At 39.8% G+C, this 26,324-nt stretch overlaps 3 long non-coding RNA genes across 9 annotated transcripts in view; 1 reads left to right on the forward strand and 2 right to left on the reverse strand.

Moving 5' to 3' along the window:
* The window catches only part of LOC112424009 (uncharacterized), a 93,231-nt gene extending 86,967 nt beyond the window's left edge, over window positions 1–6,264 (reverse strand). For 2 of the 7 annotated variants that reach the window (XR_011620712.1, XR_011620713.1), the window contains exons 1-2: window positions 3,962–6,050; window positions 2,982–3,102 (exon numbers count right to left, since the gene is read on the reverse strand). This is a non-coding gene — a long non-coding RNA (uncharacterized lncRNA). Of the gene's footprint in view, window positions 1–989; window positions 1,071–2,981; window positions 3,103–3,961 lie in introns of all 7 variants that reach the window. The other 5 variants (XR_011620710.1, XR_011620708.1, XR_011620709.1 and 2 more) reach the window with 5 other exon arrangements.
* On the forward strand, window positions 5,157–25,447 carry LOC139362258 (uncharacterized). The gene is made up of 4 exons (XR_011620717.1): window positions 5,157–5,267; window positions 9,724–9,950; window positions 24,410–24,545; window positions 25,111–25,447. It is a non-coding gene; the product is annotated as an uncharacterized lncRNA (long non-coding RNA).
* Window positions 17,207–26,324, reverse strand: part of LOC105466543 (uncharacterized) — a 53,575-nt gene continuing 44,457 nt past the window's right edge. The window contains exon 6 of the long non-coding RNA XR_011620716.1: window positions 17,207–18,019. This is a non-coding gene — a long non-coding RNA (uncharacterized lncRNA). The remainder of the gene's footprint in view (window positions 18,020–26,324) is intronic.

Below are 26,324 nucleotides of genomic sequence, written 5' to 3' on the forward strand. Positions count from 1 at the left end.
TCCCATAATTCTCAATTTTTATAATAATTGAAAGAAAATCTTTACAGTTGTTTAACATGACGGGTAGAAAAATGACCAAAGGGATTTTCTTAAATTTCCTTCTAATTAATGGAAAAAGAACATGGTCAGTGAGGGTCTTTGCTCCTGTACCCCAATTTTCTTCTGTCCAAATGGCTCAGTCTTGAATTCAAGAGGAGTGGTGCAAGATTTAATTGCTCCCACTTGTTTTCCTCGTGCAAAACTGCAGCGAGAAGAGCAAATGATAAGTTGAGAGTGTTTAACACTCAACAATATCAGGAACTTGTTCAAACTTTTTTTTTTTGATGCTTCTTGACCTTCCAATGATTTAATTCTTCCACACATGGTTTCATTAGAACTTCACTTGGAGATGAACAGAAATAGCAAATGATGACATCTTTCATCTATAACCAGAATATTCCAAGCCTTTTCAAAAGGTGTTGCAAAAAGAATGAAGCATGAGCTACCTAGGCCTTGTTTGTCTGAGTCTCACATCCTACTCATATAAGTGAACACAGAATTTTTTCAACAAGGACTAAGAACAAGCTTATTATTTTTTAACATATATACAATTTATTCATGATGATATTGCCAGTAGAAGCCTGGAAATAACTGAGATGCCAATAAACAGGAAAACTACTAATTATATCTATACAATGAAATCTATGCAACTGATTTAAAATTAAGGATGCACCCTCTTATTTTTAGTGTGTAGTGTAAATGGATATGTGGTATGTTGTCAAAGAAGGTTTAGAAGTTCAATTTAAAGAATGCCAAAGATATCTGCTATTGTATAAGCAAAGAAAATGCTATACAGAGGTTCTAAAGTAAAACAAACACACTTACACTCTGATCACTGAACTTTGGACTAGTATTGCTCTTCATTAGTATCCTAAAATGTATGGACATTTTATGGGTCATTGTTCCAAACTTGTCTTCTTTAGAGCTATCTGGAGTAGCACAGAACCAACCTGTCTTTAGCGCTTCCTTGAGCAGCACAGAAAAGGGACTTTCAGAGCTTCAGGAGACAGCATTTCATCTAAGTGCAGCTTCTGGAAGTGAAATGTATTTAGAAGGTTTGCTCCACTATTGTAATTTCCCAAGTAGGCCCATGTGACTCTGCAAACCCTAGGCCTGAGCCAGGTTTGTTTGAAATGTCAGCCAAACTATCAGCACCTTACACCATGATATGGTCTGGCTCTGTGTTCCCATCCAAATCTCATATCGAATTGTAATTCCCAGTGTTGCAGAAGGGGCTCAGTGGGAGGTGATTGAAACATGGGGGTGGACCTCCCCCTTGTTGTTCTTGTGATAGAATTTTCCTTATATCTGCTTGTTTAAAAGTGTGTAGCACCTTCCCCACACTTCCTGCCGACCATATGAAGATGGGCTTGCTTCCCTTTGACCTTCCGCCATGATTCTAAGTTTCCTGAGGCCTCCCCCGAAACAGAAGCCTGCACAGCCTGCAGAACCATGAGCTGATTAAACCTCTTTTCTTCATGAATTACCCAGTCTCTGGTATGTCTTTATAGCAATGTTGAGAACAGACTAATACCATGAGCATCTCAAATGCCATCATCACAGGTAATATCTATCGAGCTCTCACTTCAGTGATTTCTAATAATGACTCCATGAGGCAGGTGCTGTTATTGTCCTCTTTTTACAGGTGACATTTGCCTAAAGTTAGTGACTTATTCTGGAGTCTCCAGCCAGAACTGAAATGCAGGCAGTCTGACTTTAGAGACCTCGCTATTCTTCACTTTCCTTTAGGCTCCCTCCAAGGCTCAGTTTCAGCCCAGGATGCAACACACACTATGCAAAGATATAATAACTGTGGTTTAAAGAAAGCTAAATTCATATTGGCCCAGATCCTAGCCTCAGCACAATGTAGCAATATGGCAAATAGGGCCAGGAGTCTAGTTTGGAAATGCCTCTCAAACTAGGTAGGATTGTCTGGCTTATGTTGAATGATAATTTTATGTGGGGCTAGTTTGAAATGTTCCACTAAAGCATTATTAAATGACGCCACACAGTCATATACTCTGGGCACCAAACAGCAATAAATACAGCTACCTGCAAACATCCCCAAAGGTTTCAGGTTTACTTGTCCTGCCTCCTACCCACTAGCCAAAAATGTAATTCACTGCTTTCCACAACAGGCTCCTCTCTTCTTGGCTTTCTACTGAGACTCATACCTATGCCTGTGTAAATGTGAGTCATCCTCTATGACTCCAAAGCTAAGGAAGCTTTCTCAGTTTCCCTAGGTGAAGTGGCAGTACCTTCTATATATTCATTGTGACATTTGTCATTCATCATCCGCCTCATCTAAGATCCATTTTATTCCTCCCTTATTTTTCTTAGCCATAAAAGCATGTTTTGTTCGTTTGGTTTGTTTTTTGTTTTTTACCACATTTGGCCATTTGTACCAAACAATGTCTTGCTCATTGTGTGAATTCAGTAAAAATTTTAAAAATAAATAAATAAATAAAGAGTAAATGGAATGGGTTAGGAACCCATGACACAGGGTAATATAGGTTTAGCATTCCTAATCCAAAAATCTGAAATGTGAAGTGCTCCAAGATACGAAATTTTTAAGCACCAACATGATAACACAAGTGGACAATTCCACACCTGGTTTCATGTGATGGATCCCAGTCAACGTACAGTCAAAACTTTGCTTTATGCACAAAATTATTTAAAATATTTTATAAAATTCCTTTCCGGCTATGCATATAAGATACATGTGAAACATTACTGAATTTTGCATTGAGTCTTGGATGCTATCCCTAAGAGGTCTCCATATGTATGTGCAAATATTCCAAAGTCTGAAAAAATTCAGAACATTTCTGGTTCCAAGCATTTTGGTTAAGAGACATTTAACCTGTATCCGCAAATTTTCAGAGAGAGGTTGATGGGAGGAAATAAAATAATTCAGCATTGCCACTGTAGAGCAATGCAGTTACCTGGAAAACACGAGGCTTACCTTCATACAGCTTTGCCAGATGGATGTGAAACTCCTCCAGCTGATCCTTGTGGAAACCCTCCCATCTCATGTCCCTCAAGTGGGGATATATGGAAACATGACTAATAAGACAAAAGGAAAACAAAGTTGCATGGAGTATTTGGGATAAAGTAGTTTTCTTCACATATAGATGTGTTTTTGTCATTGCACAAGGAATCTAACACTGACAAATAAGATTCCTCCACCTGCCTCACTTTCTATTCCAATAGATAGTTGGCAGACTCTCTTTCCTATGAAAGGCATGGGTAAATGCTACTTAGGTAGCAGGTGGTGGAATAATTTACCTAACTATGATTTAAGGAGTATCACAATATTTCTACCCATTCCCTGGGTTCCTTCATGTGGAAGATGCAGACTGGGCTGTGTTTAGGACATCAATCTCTGGGGTTCATTCATCACACTCCAGTATCTCAATCTCAGCTTCCTTTTTCTGTACACTTGAACATTATGTAGCTGTAGATGAAAGATCGTTTGGCACTGGTATCATGAAAGGTATGTACAGAAGATAATATAAACATGCATATATACAACAGGGCTTGTCTCCTTCTCACCCCACCCACAACATGTGCTTCCTGATGTTCAGGTACCTGAAAGGTCAAACACTATGTCACTGACTGTGTATTAGCTTTTTAGAGCGAGAGAGGAAAAGTGATGAGTGTGAATGTCATCAAGGTGTTGGCTAAGCTGATTGCAACAGTCCTGCTGCACCAAAAGAATTCTGCTCTAAGAGGCCCCTGGGTTCACTTCTGCTCAGATGGTGCTGAACTCCCACCAACTTGACTTCCGCTTTTCCAGGTTGACCATTCCCCTCCAGCTGACACATTGGATAAACAGTGTTGACACTATTTTCACACCCCAGTTCCCATGGACCTGGGAGGTACCCTTTGTCTTCCCCTGATGAATGACTTTAAATAACCTCACCTTCATGGGCAAGAACACCAGCTTCTGCAAACTGTGGCATTCACCCACCGCAGATTGTCCAGTTTCCTCCTGCTCTGTCGCCTCTTCAGGTAATGGAATCACACTCTTACTCTGAATCTCAACTCTTTTCCTCCCGTCCTTCATACATTTCTCTAGAGCTGAAGCAAATCATTATTCTTTGTTTGCAAAGAGGCTTCCTTTCCCTTTGTGGAGAGCTCTCAGAACCTCCTGCCTTTCATAAACTTTTCCAATTAAATAAAAGAGCAATTTCTCTTTTCTTCCTTGTCCTAGAAACCAATTCCCATATTATAAATCAGCACTCAGGTTAGAAATATATATGCAAAACTTCTAATTTATGCCTTTTCTATGACATCCATATTTCTATATTGACAGATAAGAAATACTAGAAGATTTCAAATATACAACTGTTTTTTGCATAGCATCATTAGCGGTGTTTCTGCTGGATTCTTTGTGTTGGTTCACTCAGTCTCCCTTGCATCTTTTCTCTCTTTGGGAAGATTGGAAAGTTCAGTTATATTTCCCAGATTCTTTTGATGCTAGAATTTGGTATTGATGAACTCATGAGATATTTGGAATGCAGGAGTGAGCAGAGTCCGTCTGTGTGAAAGTTTTGGAGGGTGCTGCTGCTAAGAAAGGCCATGGAAATATGATGTTCCTCCAGCAGCCAGCCAGCGTCCGTTACACAGACTTCAGAATATTGAGAGGCACTGGTGGCAGAGATGCCAGTTTTAACCCCTTATTTCCAGCATAGTTCCGGTGAGGTGGCCTCCAGCAGCCAGCCAGCGTCTGTTATACAGACTCCAGAATATTGAGAGGTGGTGCTGGCAGAGATGCCAATTTTAACCCCTTATTTCCAGCACAGTTCCAGTGTCGTGGCCTCAGAGAGAATAGCTCTATCACTCCAGTCTGTGTTGTTTGAAGTGTAATGCAATTCCAAGAGGCTGATCTCAGACCTACTCCGTAGACCTTCTACAGATCCTGAAAATATCTTACTTTCTGTGTTATACGTCTTTCCACTCAGAATGGCTGGAATTGTTTGTGATTCTTGCAGAAAACGCTGACTGGGCCAGGTGGGGTGGCTCATGCCTGTAATTCCAGCACTTTGGGAGGCCGAGGCAAGCGGATCACAAGGTCAGGAGATCAAGACCATCCTGGCCAACATGGTGAAAACCGTCTCTACTAAAACTACAAAAATTAGCTGGGCATGATGGCGTGCACCTGGAGTCCCAACTACTCAGGAGACTGAGACAGGAGAATCAATTGAACCCGGGAGGCAGAGGTTGAAGTAAGCCAAGATTGTACTATTGCACTCCAGCCTAGGTGATGAGCAAGACTCTGTCAAAAAACAAAAAACAAACAAACAAACAAAAAATCCTGAAGGATACACTTCCCCATGGCTTATACAGAAAATCGGTCTTCCACGACCTCCATCACCAGTCTTTCTATATGGATTCCACCAGCCCCACAGTCTCATCTCACAGTCCTCTTGCCACTCAGTTTGTTCTCATTACACTGTCCAAAATCTATCAAGGTCTTCCATATTTCTGTGCTGTGGACAGGCCATTTACTCCTAAAAAGTGTCCCAGCCCCATTTTCTTACCCTCTCCCTGCCCTCCCTGACTCCCTTTCTTCTATGTCCAACTTAAATGTCTGCTTTGGTGAACTTAAGTAGTTAAGGCAAAGCTAATGAGTCTACTGTATCTGGTAGATAATTCTGTAATTGAACTCATCACACTCTGTTGCCGGCGTGCATTCAGATTTCTTCTATTTCTTTTTATTTATTATTTTGCATTCAGATTTCTATCTCCTCTTCTGTACTGCTAGTTTCTTACCCTCAGGCAACTTATGAACGGTTTGCTCTCAAACATCTAAGAAATTAATGATGACTACTTAATACAATTTTAAATAAGTACATTGAAATTATTTATGGCTTCTTCTTTTCTTTATATTATTTCTGTTTCTTTTATATTTGATATACTTTGCAGCTACCTGTAAAAACAGTGGCCTCTTGGTTGGAAAGGTTGTCTAGCAATGAATCAAGTAAAGCATTAAAACTTTCCACCCTCATAAACAAGATTTACCCGTGTTGAGTGGCTGTTCTCTTGCTGACCTACCCCACTTAAAGCCTATACATTTGAGTATGGCCTGAACAAATTCTTGGAGGAGAGAAATTGGATCTGTTTAGCTTGTTTGACATAGATACTGTGCATGGGGTTGAAAAGTATAGCTGGAGAAAAATAATTTACAAATTCATGCTAAGCGAGACTTTCTTATCAGGGACTTTTCCATTCTGGGTTTGAATAGGGAAGCGGCCGTATTTACAGCTTTATGTGTATGAAGAACAGGGAGTCAAAACTGTCTCCCACTAAGGCGGGCCAAATTACAGCAGAGGGCTGTTATACTGCTTCTCAAAACTGGTATTTCCTTTTATTGGTATTAATATTGAAATACGGCATGGTAATTCTCTTGCAGGACTTCTGTTAATACTGAAATATGCAGCTACATTTCTGTGTAAAATTTTACTTTCTACTAACTTTCTTGTGATCTCTCATCATTTTTCTTTTTCTTTTTTTTTTTTTTTTGAGACGGAGTCTCGCTCTGTCACCCAGGCTGGAGTGCAGTGGCCAGATCTCAGCTCACTGCAAGCTCCGCCTCCCGGGTTCACGCCGTTCTCCTGCCTCAGCCTCCTGAGTAGCTGGGACTACAGGCGCCCGCCACCTCGCCCGGCTAGTTTTTTTTGTTTTTGTATTTTTGTAGTAGAGACGGGGTTTCACAGTGTTAGCCAGGATGGTCTCGATCTCCTGACCTCGTGAACCGCCCGTCTCGGCCTCCCAAAGTGCTGGGATTACAGGCTTGAGCCACCGCGCCCGGCCGATCATTTTTCTTTTTTTAAAAAAAGCAAGTATGCATTTGTGGGAATGCTAAAGCAAGGAATGCATAAAAGTTTATTTGTCTTTGCTTAATATAATTTGAGAGAATTTTTTTTTCTGGTAGTATGTGCTTTTAACTTTTTCTAAAAAATATGAACTTGTTGACTATTTCTTTTCATGGGGAGACATGTTTTTCCAAAGAAACATGAAGATGACTTTTTAAAACTGAAAATTGTAAACACCATTTCATACTTTTATGTTTTCTTTATATTACACCCAAAGTCAAAAGTCAGTAATGAATGCAAAATATTTATTAGGAATGAAGGTATAAATAGGGCCATAATAGAATATGGACAGGTTTTATGTTGTTTTCATAAGCAATTCTAAGTTCCCTAAAGAAATATATATTTTCTTCAGAAGAAATGCACACCAAATGTGTTTTTGTAAATGTGTTATTTTCACAGAAAGAACATTCCAAGCTACTTTTACAAACCAGAAATCTTTGTATCTTTGAGAATGAAAGTAGAAATGTGCCTAGTTACTGGACAGTATGGGACGTATTAGTATCAACATGTACAGTGAATTTTGGAGCATTTATGTCAACTAAATGCTAACTTTAAGCTCCATATGAGAGACAAATTATATTCTATGGCCTGAAGATTAACTGAATTGAAAATATAGATTTCTTTACATTTAAACATTTCAGTGGCTCATCTTTTTGCTACCACTCTGAAGCGGTACCAGAGACTCCCCATACAAAATCTGATTGAGAGTCAAGACTGGTGATTTCACACATACACCAAGAGAACAGGAAAAGCTTTATTTTTCACATAATGAGACCTTTTGGGGAGATCAGGGAGCAATTCCCAAGCAGATCCAAAAGTGGCTTGAACGAGCCAGGAAAGGAGATTGGCGTGATGGTTCGAAGGTGGGGCTGGGGTGAGGTTCCCCGGTGGGGCAGAGCCTTCCCGTGGGTGCCGAAAGAGAGCAGCCCAGACAGTCTCATCAGCTTGCCCGGATAGGAGCAAAGAGGAGGAGGGCGAGGTCAGGCTTCAAGGCTGTCAGCCATCAAGTATCAAAAATTAAGTAAAGCTCTAATATGATCGGCCTTGGAATTTCCTCCATTGACCATTGTTGAGCTCCTTAGGAAGTGACAGCAGTTGGAAGCACACAAAGCGCTCGTGCATGCCAACCTGAGGAGCAGAGCGGAATGATGCTCCCACGACGCACCACCCGGGTCCGCGGTCTCCTGCGCCGTGTACCAGCCCTGTCACCAAGCCACCCGCTCTGTGCACGGGGCTGCTGCTGTTTTCTTTTTGTGGGGCTGTGATGAGGCATGGATGGGAATAAAGGAAAGCACAGTATCTGGTGTGCAGCAGATGGACAATTCACAGGAGCTATGATTATATTTTGCTTGAGATTGTCTGAAATGTGAAATCCTGCAGCACTATGGCTAATGTGGATGCCATAGTGACAGAGCAAATAAAAATAAAATTTACTCTTTGCCAAAGCTGGACACGAGTTACCGTTAGGCTCCTGCCCTTACCCAGAGGCTGGGAAGCAGGGGCTGCAGCTTCAGGTGTTGGTTGGAATGAACAATCAATTCTTCTGGCAGCCTTGAGTTTGCTCAGGCAGGCACTTATGGGGGACTGGGGTCACCTGAGGGTTGCGGCCTTCAGCTGTGGGAAACTATGCTAGTGTTTGCTCAGGTCTTGATAGGCCAAGGTCGGGCCCTAGTGGAGAAGAGAGTTCAGGGGAGGCTAGCTGGAGTTGAGTCAAGGAGAGAATCTCTGCTATCCTAAAATGTAATATTAAATAAATGGTTCTTGGAAATTTTATACTAAATTTAAATTTGCTAAATTTTTTACTAACATAAATGTGAAAAATCTCAGTCCTGTTTAGAGGTAAAAATCTCAGTACACGGAGTTATTCACACCAATATGAGGTTAACAAAATAAGCTTTCTTTTGTGTGGGGGAGTTAGAAAAGTATTTTTAGAAAACCCAAACCTTCAGTTTCAAGTAATTATAGATTCACAGAAAGTTGAATCTATAAAAAAGGAAAAGTCCAGGAGGTCCTGTGTGCCCTTCACCCAGCATCCCCCAACGGTAACAGCTTATGTAATTATGGCACAATATCAAAACCAGGAAATTGACATTGGTACAACCCTCAGAGCCCATTCCAATTTTGTGAGTTTTGTTTTCATGTAGAAAAGTTAGTATTCTAATCCTACAGTAAAATGCTGCATCTAAATGCAGAAAAGAGAGAGCCATTAGTCTTTATTTTTCCATGTCAAGTTTGGGCATATACCCATGACTTGATACATACATACTATTTCTGGTACCTTTAATTTTGTCATCATTTTACCCCGGGATCAACCCTTTTGTCTTGTTTTACTTTAATTTTTATTTTGACATAATTTCAGAATCACATATAAGTTGCAAGAATTGTACAAGAAATTCCCATACGTCATTTACCCAGATTCCTCAAATATTAACGTTTTTCCACATTTGCTCTATCCACCTTCTTCTTCCTCTTTGTCCATCTACACACACACACAGTGACGTTGCGATACAATACAAAATAAATATTTGGTCTCAGTCCTCTGTTTTCTGGCACAGAGATCCTAAAACTCTCATGATTTTTTGAGCTATGAGGGTGGTAGATGCACTTTTTGTTTTAATCATTGTTCTTTGACCCAGGTTTCTGATGTAGTTTCTTATCCCTTGCAATTTCCTGATTGACAGGAGCACTTTTATTAGAATGCAACAGATCTTGGGGGGTTTCCTAGAGGTGGGGTGCACCGGCCCCTAGAAAAAAACAAGCCAGAATTAGAAGCTTAGAACTTTAAACCCCATCACCCATCCTCCAGGAAGCGGGGAGAAGGGCTGGAGATGGAGTTGATGACCCATCACTCCTACGTGATGAAGCCTCAGTGAAAACCCCTGCACTGTGGGGTTGGGATTCAGCTTCCGGATTGCTGAACACGCGGAGGGGCCTGGAGGCTGCTGCACTCAGACACATGGAAGCTCTGCCCCTTCGCATGTCTTGCCCTGTGCATCTCTTCCGTCTGGCTGTTCATCTGGATCTTCGTAATAAGTAGGTAAACCTAAGTTAAACGTTTTCCTGAGTTCTATGAGCTGTTCTTGCAAACTGTTACACCTGAGGAGAGGGTCCGGAAAACCCTGTGGATAGCTGGGCAGTCAGAAGCACAGGACACAAGGTCGCCCCCTGGGACTTGTGATGGGCAGCTGAAGTGGGGGCGTCTTACAAGACTGGGCTCTTCCCCTGTGGGTTCTGCACTGACTCCGGCTAGTGTCAGGATCAAGGTAACTTGCAGCACACCCAGTTGGTGTCTGCTGGAGAATGAACTGTTGGCTTGGAGAAAAATCCACCACACTTTGGTCACACAACGTTCTGTTGTGTTGACTGCACGGGAGGAAGAAGTGTTGGTTTTTCTGATACACACACACACACACACACACACACACACACACCACACACATATTTTTCCCCTTTTCTTCTCAATACTTTAGTGTTTACTTCAAAACAAGAATATTCTTTTTCTTAACCATAGTACAAATATCAAAATTAGAAAATCAACATTTATACAATGCTATTATACACCCTATAGATTTTATTCGTATTTTGCCAATTGTCCCAATAACATCCTACGTAGCAAATGCGTTATCGTGCTCTTTAAGTCTCCTCTAATCCGGAACGGTTCCACCATGTTCCTTTGTCTTCCATGACACTGACATTTTTAAAGGGTATAGGCCAGTTATTTTGTAGAATGTCTGTCAATTCAGATTTGTCAGATACTTCCTCACGATTAGCTTCAGGTTATGCATTTTTAGCAAAAAGTATTGCATAAGTAATACTGTGTCCTCAGTGCTTCAGATCAGGAGGTAGAAGACATTCATTTGTCTCACTATTGGTTAAATTAACTTTGATTATTTGGTTAAAATTGTTAAGACAGATTGTCTAGTGTCAAGTTATTTTTTTCTGGTTGTACTTATTAAGCCTATGAGAATATAAGCTTGTTTGTCCTCCCCTTCTCCAATCCTCTAAGGCTCAACTCAAATATTGCTTCCCCTGCCTAAAATATTCTCCACTGTCTACCTACACTACCAAGAACTTAGCTTCATTATCGTGTTCATTGTATTGAAAAGTAGCCTTTCCTTTTCCTCTATCACCTAATAGATTAGAAGCCTGTGTCATTAAGGGCTTTATCTTATACCATTGTATACTCCAGGAAAATAGGAGGTTCTCAACACCTATTAATTGAATAAGCTAGTAAATGAACACATGAATTCCAAGGGGTGGAATCAAGAGATATTATCTTCTCTGTTTATAAAGAAGAATCCTGATGATCAGTATAGTGTGATTAAATTATGAGGGCACATTCTTAGCATGGCTATTTGTTATGTAACAATGAATATTATTGAGCTTATTTTATTTGGATCCAAGAGGCTACGTTACTATATCCTAAGAATGGAAAAGAAAAAGAGCTTTTTTGCATGAGGATTCACAATCTTGTATGAATTAGAACTATTTCATGGCTGCCGATAGTACATAATACATAGGATATTAGCTAGTGTAACAATAGTGCCAGGAAACAAACAGCCCACAGCTTAGCATCTTAAAACCACACTCGGCACTCTTTCCATGTAGCGGGGGTCATCTGGGAACCTGCTGACCTGGACTGAGTCAGCCAGGCTGGCTCCAAGCTTCATATTAGATGTAGTTATGCTCCACTTGCCTTTCATTCTCCTTGGACCAGCAGGCTACCCAAGACCAGAAGAATAGGGACAGTTTTGTGGCATTAATTGCCTCCCAGGGCTGATGCTCAGAGCTGGCACACTGACTAACATCCATCCACTGACCATGTGCCAAGCCAAACACATGGCCATGCTCAGCCACGCCAAAGCAGGCAAGTCTGTTCGGTCACTAGTCAAATGGCAAAGGGTTCGCATCCAAGAAGGGTAAAGAATTCAGAAGAGTAATAGGAAAAAGATAAAGTCTACCATGGGATTACAAACATAAGTATGGATATATGCAAACTCCAAATTGGGAACAGACACACCCAGATTGCAAATCACATGCGAAATCTCTTGGGAGTTTGTGCACCGGGGCATCAGTGTGTGTGCGCGCCTGGGCGTCAGTGTATGTGCGCGCCTGAGAGTCAGCGTGTGTGTGTGCCTGAGAGTCAGCGTGTGTGTGCACCTGGGCATCAGCGTGTGTGTGTCTGGGCGTCAGTGTGTGTGTGCCTGAGAGTCAGCGTGTTTGTGCGCCTGAATGTCAGTGTGTATGCGCCTGGCGTCAGTGTGCCTGGGCGTCAGCGTGTGTGTGCACCTGAGAGTCAGTGTGTGTGTGCCCCTGGGTGTGTGTGTGTGCCTGGGTGTCAGTGTGTGCCTGGGCGTCAGTGTGTGTGTGCCTGGGCGTCAGCGTGTGTGTGCCTGAGCATCAGTGTGTGTGCGTACCTGGGTTGTGTGTGCGCCTCTGGGTGTCAGTGTGTGTGTGCCTGGGTGTCAGTGTGTGTGCGCTCCTGTGCATCAGTGTGTGTGTGCCTGGGCGTCAGTGTGTGTGTGTGCCTGGGCGTCAACGTGTGTGTGCGCCTGGCGTGAATTATCAGCTTTCCTTTGTTTTTCCCTGAGCCTTAGCTGAGTCCACATTCTCATTTAAATACAAAATCCTGGCTTCCCTAGTGACTACATATGTGTGCAAGCTCAGACATTTAAACACTTTGATTTTCACCAGACGCCCAACTTAGTTTACACCACTGTTGTGAGAATTAAAAGTCACACAAGAAAAAACTGAAAAGTTAAAAGTGGTACACAACATATTATTTGTATTACCACCGTCTTTTTTTCTGTTCATGACAGGTATGAGTTACTCTCCAGATAGCGTGATAGTAAATACCTAGAACACTGCTACTTACTTTCTGAGTGGAGTCAAGATTTACATTAGCTTGTATTAAATGGAAAAAACTCAATTCTGTGATTTCTGTAATTCTAAGAAAAAACACTAGAAAGTGTTCTGTCGGTCAGGTAATTTTCTAGCAATTAAATAGAAAGTGAGAAGATTTCATAAACAAAACATCCTTTCCTATAGTGTTAGCTTTCAACAAATATTATAGAACTGAATGTTTGTTTGTTGGTTGGTTGGTTTTGAGATGGAGTCTCGCTGTGTTGCCAGGCTGGAGTGCAGTGGTGCAATCTCGACTCACTGCAATCTCCCCTGCTGGGTTCAAGTGATTCTCCTGCCTCAGGCTCCTGAGTAGCTGGGACTACAGGCACAAGCCACTATGCCCAACTAAATTTTGTATTATTAGTAGAGACAGGGTTTCACCATGTTGGTCTCCCAAGGTTGTTGAGACCCCAAGGCTGGTCTCGATCTCTTGATCTCGTGATCCGCCCACCTCGGCCTCCCAAAGTGCTGGGATTACACGTTTGAGACACCACCCCAGGCCAGAACTGATTGTTTAACATACATTTGCTGAGTGCTATTTGAAATACAAATTATATCTTCAAATACAGTGCAATCAAGTAAAAAGCATAATAATTCAGGCAAAGTTCACTAAAAGAGTTAACCTGCATTGTAAAGATAAGATAAAAAATATATTTTCCTCAGATATAGCCACACTCCTTCCATTATTAAAGCCCATAGTAGGAAAGTTATGGTCTGCTCTTAAGTTTGTATGGGTGTTTTTGGCAACAGAAAACAACTGTTTAAGTCTTTCATAGGAGAATGTGAAACTGCTGCTCTGTTTTGTCATCTAGTCATGACGAGTCTTTATATCAAAAGAACAAACACATCCAAACTATCATTTGACAGATTTCTTCCACCAGGAAAGAAAAAAGCAACTATCCTTGGTTTTAAAAGGAGAAAGTATAATGAAACTATTTTCTTTAATAGATTAAAAGACAATAGAGTATAGAGAGCCAAAGAGATATTCAAACTCACAAACTTTCCCCACACCTCAATCTAAAAATGTGCACATTCATAGCCTTCCAATTCTAGATTTGTTTCCTGTGGTGCCAACATTCCATTCTATTTATTATCAACCATCTTTTTCTCAGCCATTTTCCTTGTTGTCTTTCTCAGTGAAATGACCATGTAAAGGATAATCACTTCTTGGTCACTGGTAGAATGAAACGTGCCTAAATATGTCATTCTGATATTCACAGACACTATTCTTGGAGTAGCTCTCTTAAGTCCTTCTCATTCTCAATCTAAAATGTTTTCAACCGGCACCGTAAGCGTATGCTCAAGATTGCCTTGAAACACTCACCCAGATTTCACTTGGTAATCTGCATTTTGCAATAAACTTATCTCACACCAATATGATAGCAAATATAATGCCTACAGTGTGTGAAGCATGCCAGTCCTTCCCTGTTACATCTCAAATATTTTGCCTGTCTGAAAGTCAACATTAATAGCAATCATTTTAAGCATATAGTATAGTTCTCTTCTGGAGCCAAATAAATCTCTAGGGAAAAATGCGGAATGAATAAAAACAGTCTGGTTTTCATTTGTAGAGAATGAAATACGTGGGCTTCTAGAACTACACGTTAGATCTCAGAAAGTTTCTTTCTTTGTAAGTTCCATGTCATTTGCAATATGTGTCTTTACAATGGCAGGTTCTGTAGGAATAATGAGAATGTCATAAAGCTTTCTTTAAGAATTAAGTTTTGCATCCAGGCTTCATTTCCTACATTTTTTCCTTCTTTCTCCCCTCTATTTTCTATACCTCCTCTATTTTCCTTCTTTCCTTCCTTTCTTCCTTCCTTCCTTCCTTCCTTCTCTTCCTCCCTCCTTTCCTTCCTTCTTTCTTTCGCTCCCTCCCCTCCTTCCCTCCCCAAGTACAATTATGAGATCTGATTTTCCAAACAACAGATTTGTTACATGCACTGGTGAGCTTATACTTCCTTTTTAAGGGGATTTCAATTTTATTTTCAGATAAGTGAGAGAGAGTTCATCTAAATCATTTTCCAGGTCAGGATTAAATCATTATATTTGGTCTATTTTCATTGCCTTTTCTGCATATCATCTTTTAAAATTGCATGGCAAAAATGTGTGCCATGCACTGCTTATTTGGTAGTATATTTCTTCCAGCCTACATCTGTATGCACAGTGGATTTCACTAGTCAAGATTTCTGATATAGTAATGTTTTAAAATGTAAAAACAGTAGATTGACGATGTCATTTTGTTGAAAAAGCACGTAACACAAAATGTACTATCTTAACTATTTTTAAGTATATAGTTTGATAGTTCGAATATATTCACATTGCTGTGAAACAGATCTCCAGAACCTTTTCATCTAGTAAATCTGATGCTCTGTACCTATTAAACAACAATTTATCTTTTCCTCCTCCCCTAGCCCCTGGTAACCAGCCTTCTACTTTCTGTTTCTATGAATTTGACTATTTTAGATAGTTTACATCAGTGAAATTTACCGTATTTGTCAATTTGTGACTGGCTTATTTCACTTAGCACAATGTTCTCAAGGTACACTCATGTTGTAGCATGGGACAAGATTTTCTATGATGTTAAGGCTGAGTAATGTTCCCTTGTAAGTACATATCACATGTTGCTCCATTCATCTATCAATCAACATTTGCGTTGCTTCCACTTCTTGCCTATTGTGAATATTGCTGCTATTAACATAGGTGTGTGTGTACTGGCTCTCTCATGCGAAGAACAGAACTCATGGGATAAGAGCTTCAAATGTTAAGTCATCTGAATTAAATCTAGGGCATTATCTTCTTAGTTTTTCTAATATACAACAGAGTAAAATATGTGGGATTAAATATCCCACCCTACAACTTGTAATGCAGAATAACATACATTTTTTAGATTAAAATTTATAAATTAAAATATCTTCTATATAGACTTTATTTTCTTGCTGCAGGGCCATTCTTGCACCTAGAAATGGAAATGTACATAACTGGGGCGTGGGTAAAGGGTGGCTCCAGCACCTCCCTTCTCCACAGAGGCCAAAAGCTAACTGCACTTTCTAGACTCACTCCACTCCAAGATCTGCTTGTTCTAGGTGGCTTCGCCACAGAGACTGTTACTTAATCATAGTGCTTTTCTGATTGCAGAGAGTCAATAATGACTTTAAGAGCTAATTCTCTGCTATGGCTCCTAAAGTCATCCATAAAAACTCTTTTCCAATTATGCATGTAACCAGTGACTGAACTTAAGGAGTTCCAGTAAAATGACCAAGTATCTAGGAAGTGCTGGCCTAAAGGTCATTCAGAGACTCTCCCAGCCGCTGGGGCACCGTCACGATGCACGTTCATGCATGGATTGCACCGCTGGCCACGTTGCGTTGCAATGGTCTGGCTTCTTGTCGGTTTCCCCTTTTAGACCACAAGATCTTGGGAACAGATCCTGTGCTTAGTTCACGTAGACATCCCACATGTAATGTTACCGCTATTTAGCCATAAATTGTATTGATAACAATAAGGTACAAAATTTGAACTGAATTTCTAAACCACTGAGGTTTTTCAAGGGTAATGACCTCCAGTATGTTGTTGTTTGATTATTTATTGATAGCAAACCACTTACAAGGAGGCTCTGATACACAAAATACTCAGAAAAATAGCAACAGATCCCATTGTAAATGCATTTGACTTTAGAAGACCAACGAAGCAAATTCTAGTTATTGATTAAGAGAAAATTGTACAGCATTAGTAAAAACAAATGGCCCTTGGGGCCTTCCAATATTATTTTGGCCTTCGTAAGTAACATGCCTGTCTAATTGTAACAAATCATGTAGCTTACAAAGCAACTTAGATACTACAGAAAAGTGATATTAACAGGAAGCATTTATTTTATTTTATTTTATTTATTTATTTATTTATTTATTTATTTATTTATTTATTTATTTTTTGAGACGGAGTCTCGCTCCGTCGCCCAGGCTGGAGTGCAGTGGCCAGATCTCAGCTCACTGCAAGCTCCGCCTCCCGGGTTCACGCCATTCTCCTGCCTCAGCCTCCCGAGTAGCTGGGACCACAGGCACCCGCCACTTCGCCCGGCTAGTTTTTTTGTATTTTTTAGTAGAGACGGGGTTTCACCGTATTAGCCAGGATGGTCTCGATCTCCTGACCTCGTGATCCACCCGCCTCGGCCTCCCAAAGTGCTGGGATTACAGGCTTGAGCCACCGCGCCCGGCCGCATTTCTTTTAATGTCTCATGATTAATATGCTGCATATTGAACTATAAATCATATAAATTAACCTATTAATTGAGAATTTTCATTGCTATGTGTGGTTAATAGAAAGAAAATAAAAGTTATTTCCTTGACTCTGCCTTTAGTAATAATCTGGAACTATTAGAATCTCATTTACTCTCCCAGGGCGGTATCCTTGGGAGCCACATTTTCTGACAGAAGAAAATCCTGTCTTGACTGGGAAAGCTACAACTACTGTATCATAAATCAAGAAGCTCTAATGGGCTGGGGGAAGGGAAGCTGCTATAAGGAAACAAAATTAAACTGCTCTTTGAAGGTAGCTTGTGAAGGTAACTAAATCCGTTTATCCCTTCCATGAACTTCACTCATGTGTGTTTGCTGAGGCTGGATCAGAAAACCAATTACAGATGTAGCTTGTGCAGTTTACTTGCTATCACGGAGGAGCAGCCAGTGTCCTAGGAACACTGCTCTGTTATCTCATTAATTGAAGAAACACAACTCTAACGGGAAGGGTGTTTACTTTTAAAGTAATTAAAAGTAATGCCTAAAAAGATGTGGACTTGATATCCACCTGCCTGCCCTTCAGAAACACTGAATGACCCCAAATTTCCATTTAGGGCTCAGGTGTATAAATTCTCACTGGGAACCTCTGAAGGGATTGAGTTAAGTAGGCGATTTGCTCTTCTAAGATATATAATTAAAGGAAACATTGTCTTAAAACAAATGTTTACATCCTTAGACATTGGAGCTTCAACAGCTAAGGAAAGTACAAGCAGTCTAGTAATTGTTTTCTGAAGGTAGAAATGAAGATTCATGTGCATTTCAGGAACAAACAGGATGAGGGGAAGGGAACTCTTCCTTATTTCCAGTTGGCTGGGAAATGCTTTCCGCCAGGTGCAATTTCAAGAGCTCTTAGGGTGATGAGAGTGTTTGAATTGGTGGCTGTAGTGCACGGCATCTTTTATTCTAGAAACATAGAGAGATACTAAAATGTTAGATTATCGGTACAGAGGTCCTTAGAAAACAAAAATTCAAAAACACTCCACCAAATTTTGTTAAAGAATAAACTGTTCCCTGAGGTATCGCAGCAATCATTTGCCTGAATGGTCTGAAATAGTGAAGGTGTTTCCCAAAGTGCTTGAACTGTAAGTGAAAAGAAAATAGGATTACTTATACATCAAAGCACCTTCAGTGCAAATTACCAAAAGTCAACTGTTCAGTAAATTACCAACAGCCAAAATATAGTATTTGATTACAGGTCCCTTAACATTCTTTCCAGTGTCTGCATTAGAATCCACCGTCTCCAAATGACAGACCTTCGGGGTCAATTGACTTTAAAAATCTCTTAAGGACGCTTTCAATGTAAAAGTCTACCTTAATTTTCTCAAATCATTTGTAATGAGTTACTTACAAAAACAAAGAACTAATGTATTTAACCTGTTCCTATATCATATTATATATACAAGAATACCAAAGCACAGTAAAATACTGAGAGCTTGTTAATGGACGGTTTGGAATGGGTGTTCACTCTCCATTTAACTCTAACAGCGAATACCTGTAACATCTTTTTCAAATACTTCAGCAAATTTAAAGTATCATGCTCATGTATTCAAAGTACATAGTACATAAATACGAAGATTTTAAACACAAATTTGTGATAATCAAAAAGGGTGCACAGCATTCCTATAGGGTTGGTAAAGGAGTATTTTCAAGAATATATCCTACCAGTAGCCCCCTTGGCAGCATGACTCCACCTAGCTTGCAAGATTATGTTTTAGAATGTCTTGACTTCACTGAGTGGGAATAAGAGCTGCTTGAATAATTCTTTACAATAAAATAGCTTTAGTCAACCCTTGGGCATGATTCTTAATTTTGCTTAAGTATTTGAAAAAGATGTTAGATGTTCCCTGTTGGAGTTACACATAGAGCGAACACCCACCCCCAATTGTTCATTTGCAGGTTCTCAGCATTGTATTGCTCATAACCTTGGCGTTATATAAAAAGTAAGCAGGGTAGGGAGTGATGTAGATTTGCCTTATTTTCTATGATTTAATCTTACTTTCTTTGCGCTCTTGCTTTATCTCAGAAAAATTTCATGGAAAATGAATCTTGGAATCTTTTTCAATTAAGCCTGGTTTTAGGCCCACTTAGTAGAAAATATCCCAACAAATTATGTACTGCACGCTTTTTGTAATTAATATTTCAAGTTACATAAGAAAAAATAATTGAGAGGGAAATCAAGTGTTTAAATGTGGGAGACAGGGATCCAGTTGTTTCTGGAATGAGACCTCACCCATTGATTATTCCTCTATTGTGAACGTACTGGGCTGTTTCCAGTTCCTCTTCTACATACAAACCCTCCTGGGATTGGGATACACAGTAGTACATGAAATCCTTCCATTCTGCACAGTGTTTCCATGAAGACGGCCTTACCTCATTTCACAGATGTGGAAACCTAAGCCACTACTGAGTACTGAAATTTACACCTTTATCTTCGGGCTCTAAAGATTGGATTTTTACCACCATACTTGCCTTAATGCCTTAATTGGAATTAGTTAAGGAAATGGGAACTTTAATGAAGAGATTGGCATGATGGATTTGGACTTTTCGTTGTCCTTATCTGCCAAAGCAAAAACAGCCTTCGTCAATTTAATTCAGCTAAAATTTATAGGGCATTTTCCATGCTCAGGGCAGTGTGCTCAGGGCTGAAAGCTACGGACAGATGAGAAGATTCAATCCCTGCCCTCAAGTAATTTATGTCTAGTATGTGGGAAAAGCGCGATTAGATTTGAGCAATCTTGACGCTACTATATGTGTAAGGCAAGCACTGTATCTTGTCCTAGATATGTTTCTCAGTAGAGAAACATGAAGTGCCGTGGGGCCAAGTGCAAGAAAAACTTCATGTCCCTATGATGGAGGTAGCAAGGAAGGAGACTGATGGGTCTATGGTGCCTGAGAGAGATGAGAGCGAGAACGGAAAAGGTGGAAGGGAGACAAAACTAGACCTTCTTTGCTTCCACAATGTTACTTAAAAAAATAGAACTCTTCTTTCATTGTATCCATTTCCTTTGTAAAGAGCTTTTGTAGAGTGAAGTCTTCTCTGCCCAAAGTCAAAGTTAACAATGATGACAAACAAGGGAAAGAATGAGGAAAGCATGGGACGGTTGAACCCATACTGTCACCAGCCAAAGCTGAAGAAACTGGCATCATGATGTTTATCATATACAGGGAGGTGAGAAGCCGAGACACGGCGTTCCCTCTCTCCCTGCCCTCTTGCTCTGTGTGCTTCTGAAATCTCCCTGGCAAATCTTCCTTCTCCCCTGTCCCTGCCAGCAACACTGGTGAACCTGAAGTTCAACATATTTTAGAACTGACTGTTTGGATGAAGGATGGAGTGCATGGTAATAAAAGTAAGTATTGTTCTTGGACTCCCTGGCCCTTATGAGGTGTGTTGAAAGGATCCCCTAAGGCACCAGGAGAAATAAGACAGGACAAGAAAATAACCCAAGGGAAAAAGTGAGAGATATTGGTTTGGAAAGGCACACGTACCTCAGGGAGAAAGAGTGCAGAATGGACTCTGGTTCACAAAGGAAAAAAGAAAAATTTGGCAGCCTAGGAACAGTAGGAGAAGTTTCCACTTGTGAGTAAGAAGAAAGAATATCGTACTAGTTTGTCATGCTTTTCAAGATACATAGAAAATGACCATGAGCTTCTCAATCAGTCCTTGAATTGCTTATTTCTAGCATTTGCTTATATATTGTCATTTGAAGATTAGTTTATCTTGACAAGGTTAACTGTTTTCTCTTCCTCCTTGTGCTTTGAAAATTTGGCTATCATATTATCCCATGAAATCACGTATGTAGCATCACTGTGTGTTTGCAATGTTGCATGCAGTTTGGAGACAGTTCTATTACAAGCAGAGAACATAGGAGAGTGCACAAAACCGATTCTCCTCCAGAATGAATCTCCATGCTTTAACTGCTGTAACTTTGTAAAAGAATAGAATAAGGGACATACAAAGAGAAAGGGCAAGGAAGTTGTGGTTGCGAAGACAAAATAAGTGAGCTACTTGAAAATATCAAGAGAGTTTAACTAAATTATTTCCGTTCAATCTGAAGTTTACTAGTAATTATACTTGCTAAGTAAAGTAACATTTTGAGTATTCACTAAATGACAAACATTTTTCACTGGTGATTAGGAAGTTCTCTCAAAACTTATATAAACTGAACAATATTATTCTCATGTGATTAATGAAGACATGAATCTCTGAGAGATTACAGAACTAATAATTAGAAGAGGTAAGATTTGAATCCAGGCTGGGCGCGGTGCCTCATGCCTATAATCCCAGTACTTTGGGAGGTCGAGGTGGGTGAATCACCTGAGGTCAGGAGTTCGAGACCAGCCTGACCAAGATGGCAAACTTGTCTCTGCTAAAAGTACAAAAATTAGTTAGGCGTGGTGGCAGGTGCCTGTAATCCCAACTACTCGGGTGGCTAAGGCAGGAGACTCGCTTGAACCTGGGAGATGGAGGTTACAGTGAGCAGAGATTGCACCATTGCACTCATGCCTGGGTGACAGAGAAATAATTCACCAAAAAAGAAAAAAAGGTGAATCCAGTCCAGCATTGTGTGATGCATACATCTCTGCACTTCTCTATTCCTGAGCGTCACTAACTCAAAGGCCTGGAGGCCCAGGGGGCACAGATGAAGGGAATTTCTGACGTGGATCCTCCAGTTGGCAGGAAGGGGCTTTCAAAGGACTTTACCTATCTAATAGTAGTACCAAAAAAATTTTTTTGTAATATTAAATTTACCCAAAAAGGGCAGTGGGGAACCAATTTTTCCTGAAAATCACCTGCTTGTAACTGCATCATAATATACTACTTCGTTAGTTTAATTGCTCTGATATAAACATGCCCTTAAAATAATTTTCACACAAGTTTAAAATTTGTCCTTCAAATAAGAGTTTGTCTTTATCTCCTCTGATAATAAAAAACGAATGCTTTAATCCTTAGCAGAAAAGCAGCTTTTCAAGCAGACATATACCTGAGTGGTGTTCAGATTCTGCCCCCACTCATATGTTTGCTAATATGTCCTAAAGAAACAGCGGCTGTGACGGGGTTTGGCAGGATGCCATGAGGACATAAGATACCGAGTGCCTGAAGTTTAACATTTCTGCATGGAACCTTTACTACAGCCGGTACAAAGAACTAGAAGCCAGCTAAGACCCATCCGTTTCCGGCACAAAGAACTAGAAGCCAGCTAAGACCCATCCGTTTGAAACCTATGTGTGCTGACATCAGCATTGTGCTGGGACACTGTAGATTTCAAACAGAGCACAAATAATTTTCACTACATTAGAAATACGCAAGTGTTAGTTCAAAACTGGGGAAAAAGATATGGATGGGGAGATAAATGTATGATAAGAACAGTAGACAGATTTTTTGTGAGCTGAATTAGCTCCAAAAGAGCAGTTTTTGTTTTTTGTACAAAACATGGTTTGCCCCTTAAAGTAAGATTAACGCTTTATTTACACATTTGGCAAGATCACTGAATTTCCATAAAATATCAAATTTGATGAATGCCGGACTAGCCAGAATGTGCATGTGAATCAAATGTGCCCTTTTGTTCTTATCTTCTCATCTGATTTGTTACTACATCTAGAGTCAAATACATTTTCAGTTGACTGAAGCAAGATAATATAGAGATTTGACAAGAAAGGAACATTCCACGCAATTTACTATCTTAATTACACCAAAAAAGAGAAGACAATAAGATTTGTCTGCTGACAACAAAGTCCCACAATGAAAAGGGAAAACAGATTGAGGAGAATATGTTTATGTACTTAAAAATCATTATCGTTATCATTAAAACCAGATTTCCCCACTGGCTGTTGTTCAGGGTGGGCAGATTTGTTTTAAATAATAAAGGATCTTCACAAGCACCTCAAACTTAACATTTCAGGCCAAGCTTTCATTTATTTTTTCATAGTACACTGTAGCTGCCTCCTAAGCCATCCTGCTACCCCTCTTCTCACCTCCAGAGTATCCTCTATACTGCTTCTAGAGTGTTCTTCCTAAAACGAAAAGCCCAGTATGGCACTGCTCTGCTCAACTGGGGAAGTTACCAAAGTCGCTTGAACTCGTTAATATAACACACAAGTGCCTTCATAGCTGCTCTGCCTCAGACCCCCCAGTTCTTACTGTATGTACCTCTTCTCTCCTGGCCCCTCCCATCTCTCTGGTCATCTCATATTATTCCAAAATGTAAACATACTATGCTCTATACACTTTCCTCTACATACATTTCCTTTTCTGTCAAGACATCCCATCCTCGTGTTTCTATACCACCTCAACCTGGAGAAGCTTTGTCACCCTGGGGAGGTCCTCCTCATCCCTCAAGACACAATTCAAATTACCCCCTTTCGCTAAAGCCTTCCCTGGCCACTAGCATTCCTTCCTCTTGGGTTCCCATAGAACTTTTACTAAAATAATGATCCTGTTAGATGTCTTCCTGTTTCTCCCTACTAATATATGAAGACTATCATATAGCTTATTTACGATTTATCTAGTGGTCTGCTAATGCTGGCTGATACAAGCTTGTGAGAGATGATCACTAAATATTCAAGAATTTTGCAAGCTGGTGGTTACATTGTGGTTATTTGAAATCAACTGCAGTAGGAGTATTTATACCACAAAATTTGCAAACACCACATATAAGAACTTTTTTTTTTCATCAAAGAGGTGGCTTATGAGCATAGCTGGTTTTATCCCCACAGTCTAGCAGAGTCCCTAAGTGTTCAAAGGAATGGCTTGAGTAATTAATGTGATTTCAGTTAACTGAGAATTATTTGAGTATAAATGAAACAAAGTTAACTATAAAAATAATGGTGGAATTTCATATTTTGTTTTAATTTGAATTATAATCAGTTTATAATAAACAAGTGTGGATTTCAAGTTTGTAAGTACTGGAGATTTTATTCCAAGATGGTATGTCAGTAGGGCCAGGCGATGAATGGCTCAAGTGCAGGAATGTTTTCTTATTTAGCCTCATGTCATTGACATTACACAGTATCTGGCTTCTAGTTGATCCTCATTACATTGTTAGTAAGCACATTACCACATGAAAAACCATGGAGTATCATTCTGTATCCAAAGCGTTGGCTATTTTAAGCCACTTGTATAGAATCACTGCTGGAAGTGGGCAGCACCCACATGGTACAATTTTTGTTCAGAAACAAAAAATTAAGCTAGTTTAAAGCAAATAAGCAATTTTCTGGAAGCAAAATTTCAAAAAACAATTTGTTTCTCTAAAGTTGTGAGTTTTTTTGTTGGTTTTGGTTTTGGTTTTTTCAAAGTCTCGCTCTGTCACCTGGATGGGAGCACAGTGGTGTGATCTCAGCTCACTGCAACCTCCGCCTCCCAAGTTCAAGCCATTCTTCTGGCTCAGCCTCCTGAGTAGATGAGACTACAGGCGCATGCCACTACGCCCGGGTAACTTTTTGTGTTTTTAGTAGAGACGGGGTTTCACCATGTTGGCCAGGCTGGTCTCGAACTCCTGACCTTGTAATCCATCTGCCTCAGCCTCCCAAAGTGCTGGGATTACAGGCCTGAGCCACCGCATCCGGCCCAAAGTTGTTGAGTTTTAAGAATAACTATATATTGAGCTATCTATTTGCTTATTTTTATAGTAAACATATATGTATTTTATATATAGTAACTCTATTATATATAACATATATATTTGTATATAGTAACTATCATATACAACATATATATGTATATATAGTAACTATTATATACAATATATATTTCTATGTAACAACTCTAATTATATACAACCATATTTATATAATCTCATAGTAATTTATAATGTGTGTAATCTTACATATTATATGATTACATATTACATATCATTCCCAGATATAAAAGCATTAGTAATTACCATATTATAAGTAATGATAGTTGCTTATAGTTCATTAGAAAAATTTATATACATATATGATAACTGAAACTTTTTAACTTACATTTATGTTTATATTTTTATCCATTTCAAAAGTCCTTTGTTGTGAATTTTCCCATCGGCATCACCAGAATAGCTGTATGAACACCTTTGGCCCCACCGCAGACGAGGAAACACACAGAGCCATATGCACACCAGCCCAGGGCTGAGACTACCGTTTTAGGTAAACTTTTTCAGCAAACTTGTTTGACAGATAAGGAATGCCAAGAAAGACTGATTCTGTTTGTTCATCTTCATACAGCTGGCTAAGGGCATAGTAAGGATTTTAATTTGGGTCATTGATTTGGGGGTTGGCATTTTTTACAATACATAAATTTGGGCTCTGTACACATGTGTTGGCTAGAGAGAATCTAAGCAGACTATTCAGAAATCATTAAAGACTAAAGAACTAAAGAAGGCCAGGTGTAATGGCTCACGCCTATAATCCCAGAACTTTGGGAGGCCAAGGTGGGAGGATTGATTGAGGGCAGGATTTCAACACCAGCCTGGGCAACACAACAAGACCAGATCTCTATTTTTTTTTTTTTTTTCACAATTTAGCCAGTTGTGGTGGTGCGTCCCTGCTCTTAGCTACTTAGTAGACTAAGGAGGGAGGATCAGCCTGGGTGACAGAGCAACACTCCATCTCTTAAAAAAAAAAAAGACAGAAAAGAAAAGAAAAAGAAACATTTTAAACTTGGGGAATCTAACTAGCCATTCAGTCATGAACTGGATGCCAGGGAAGGGCTATCATTGCTTGAATGAAAATCCAGTTACAGACTGAAACCCAGAGCGCTTATACTTGGATGTCCAAATATGGACTTTCTCACATTTGAAGGAGCCATTCCTATCTGGTTGTCTTTTTTGTGTACTTTATACATATTTCATTACTGTTATGTCCTTAATACAGCTACTTTGTTTTATTAATTTTGAACTTCCTACTATAAACAGAGCAAGATCACATTTTGTATTATTCTATTTATAATTTTACATTTTATGATTTTGCAGTGTAGAGGAAGCTTACTAATAAACAAGTTTGCCAAATTATCACTGATCCATAGTGAGGATTTGAAAAACGGGTCTCAACATATAAGTGATTTTCTCATACTTGAAGTTGCTTCCTTGTGGCTGTTCCATTTCCTTTCTCTCTAGCAGAGAAAATTTTGGGAGCCCATTTCAGCTAGATTTATCTAATACTTGAAAACTCATAGAAGAATGTCTTTTTCACCTATCGTGTTTCAGGCAAAAAACGTACCCAAATATTTGCTCTT

The sequence above is a fragment of the Macaca nemestrina genome, chromosome 3, assembly GCF_043159975.1.
Source record: "Macaca nemestrina isolate mMacNem1 chromosome 3, mMacNem.hap1, whole genome shotgun sequence".
NCBI lineage: Eukaryota > Metazoa > Chordata > Mammalia > Primates > Cercopithecidae > Macaca > Macaca nemestrina.